Raw genomic sequence first — 2,891 nt, forward strand, 5'->3', positions numbered from 1 at the left:
ATTTGATCGATTTGACTGGACGGGACCGTGGCTTTGGGGTGGGGGGGGTGAATGGCCACAGAGCAGCAAAGGGGAGCAAGGCCAGACGGCAGGGACGCACCACCCCCTTGACAAGACGCACGACTCCCCGTACGTGCTCGTCCCCGCGCCGGCGAGGCCGCGGGAGCGGCGCCAGGATAGAAGCCCAACCGGCCGCCTTTTCTAACGCAGGCGCGGTGGCCAAGTGGTAAGGCGTCGGTCTCGTAAACCGAAGATCACGGGTTCGAACCCCGTCCGTGCCTAGCGTGGGAAGGTCCCAAGTGGGCAAATTTTTAGGATCGTTTCGCATTTGTTCCAATGCAGGGAGGGACCGAAAGCACCCTGGAGGTCTTTTTACCCCTTTCTCGGGCCGCAAAGAGCAGCCTTTTGTATTTTTTTTCCTTCTCCTTGATGCAGAGGATTCCCCTGCACAAGCTAGCATTCCAGCTGCCAAAGCTCCCTCTTTTAGCTCGGGAAGTCCGCAGGTGGGATGCAAACCTCTGGAAACACGCTCCTCTTCCCGCACCGGCCCGAGGACGACGTGGCTTTGCAGCTGGCCTCCTGAATCATTCATTCAAAAGTATTTATTGAGCCCTTACTATGTGCAGAGCACTGTACCAAGCGCTTGGAATGGACAATTCGGCAACAGATAGAGACAGTCCCTGCCCAGTGACGGGTTTACAGTCTAAATAATAACGATGATGGTATTTATTAAGCGCTTACTACGTGCCAAGCACTGTTCTAAACGCTCCTTGCCACCATGCAACCCTCCTCACCTCCCTTCCCACACAGCTGGATTTTCCATTCCAAATTCAAAATTTGGGCCTCCTCGGGCCCAAATTCTCGGATTTGGAGTTCTTTCGATCGATCCCTATTTGCCACGGGATGAGAAGAGATAGATGTCACCCCCCAACCAAAGATGCATTTTAGCCAGAGCATAAATACTGCATTTTCGTCTTATTCCCATTAATTTTCGTGCAGATGTACGCGGTGCCCGGCAATTTTAGGGGACAGACTTGCTTGCCACAGAGGCACATATTTAGGAAACTTAGCCTAGAGCAAGAGCGCTCTCCAACTAGGTAGAGTAGTCGGCCAGGGGATGTGCCTGCTTATTATTGTATTGTAATAATAATAATAATGTCTGCTAAGTGACCTTGGGATGGTCCCTTGACTTCCCTGTGCCTCAGTTCCCCCATCTGCCAAATGAGGATCAAGGCTGTGAGCCCCATGTGGGACAGGATAATCCAACCTGATTATCTTGTTTCTGCCCCAGCGCTTAGAACAGTGCCTGATAAGTAATAAGCACCTAACACATTCCAAAATAATAAATACCATAATAATAATGATATTTGTTAAGCGCTTACTATGTTCCAGGCACTGTACTAAGCCCTGGGGTGGATACAAGCAAGTCGGGTTGGACACAGTCACTTGTCCCACATGGGGCTCACAGTCTCCATCCCCATTGTACAGATAAGGGGACTGAGGCCCAGAGAAGTCAAGTGTCTTGCCCAAGGTCACACAGCAGACAAGTACTCTCCCAAGTGCTTAGCACAGTGGTCTGCACACCATAAGTGCTCAATAAATACAATTGAATGAATGGAGTATGATGATCTGCTGCAGATCCCAAAGGAGCCAGAGGGACAGGCAGTCTTGGAGTTGTGAGAACTGAGTGGTGACTTGGCATTCAAGGAACTTCTTTTTTATAACATGAAAAACAAAAAGTTCCTAAATTTTCCTTGTCTGATAAGCAAGGGAGTGGAACGAGTCTGTAGTCAGACTCTATTGCCTACACTCCAAGGTGAAGTCTAATAATGTTGGTATTTGTTAAGCGCTTACTATGTGCAGAGCACTGTTCTAAGCGCTGGGATAGACACAGGGGAATCAGGTTGTCCCACATGGGGCTCCCGGTCTTAATCCCCATTTTACAGATGAGGTAATTGAGGCACAGAGAAGTTAAGTGACTTGCCCACAGTCACACAGCTAGGTGGCAGAGCCAGGATTCGAACGCATGACCTCTGACTCCAAAGCCCGTGCTCTTTCCACTGAGCTACGGTCTAGGCAAGGCAAGACTACAAGGATGTCATAATTCACAGTCACTATTCTTGTTTTAACCAAATAAGAAATCAAATCAAAAGGTGGCTGGACTTCTGTGGTCGCCAGTGTATCCAAGTGTGAGATTTAGGTTCATTATATTGCAATCTCCAAAGTGCTTAGGATGGTGCTCTGCACATGGTAAGCCTTCAGTAAATATGATTGATTAATTCATGCAATTAATTAATTAATTAATGGAGAATTGGAAAGTTTGAGTAATGCCTGGGTTGCCAAACTTAGGGTGCCCAGAAACTCAGATTTTCAACTGGACTGCCCCCTATCCAGTGCAGATATGGGCCACACACCTTTATGTCCAGTATTTTATTTTAAACACCCAGACTCCCTTCACCACCAGTCTTGCCCCTGAGTTTCATGGCTTGGAAGCAGCACCCCTCTTCAGAGGGACCTGGAAGAGAAGCACAAAGGCCCTAGAACAACAAAGGGACAGACATATTGTCGTGTTGTTCTCTCCCAAGTGCTTAGTACAGTGTTCTGCTCAGAGTAAGCGCTCAATAAATAGGATTATTGGTTGAATAAAGGGTGTTTCCCCCCACCCAGGCCCCAAGAAATGCAATAGGTTCTTCTGGGCCCTGGGAACTTCTGCAGTATGGCACGTATGATATCATCATGTCATGTGCTATACCCGATATATAGCATTTATTGTCACATGCACCTCCTTGTCCAATATTTGCAAGGGCTGGCCATGGCCATCTTACCCAAATTGAATTTCTAATAAAAGCCATAAAAAGAAACCACTGTAAAACCTGTGTCAAAATGACAGT

The 2,891-nt window shown here is 47.8% G+C and overlaps 1 non-coding gene across 1 annotated transcript; it reads left to right on the plus strand.

Moving 5' to 3' along the window:
- Positions 1–209: 209 nt before the first annotated feature.
- Positions 210–281, plus strand: TRNAT-CGU. Its single transcript has one exon. It is a non-coding gene; the product is annotated as a tRNA-Thr (tRNA).
- Positions 282–2,891: the final 2,610 nt, after the last annotated feature.

This window comes from Ornithorhynchus anatinus, chromosome 2 (assembly GCF_004115215.2).
Source record: "Ornithorhynchus anatinus isolate Pmale09 chromosome 2, mOrnAna1.pri.v4, whole genome shotgun sequence".
NCBI lineage: Eukaryota > Metazoa > Chordata > Mammalia > Monotremata > Ornithorhynchidae > Ornithorhynchus > Ornithorhynchus anatinus.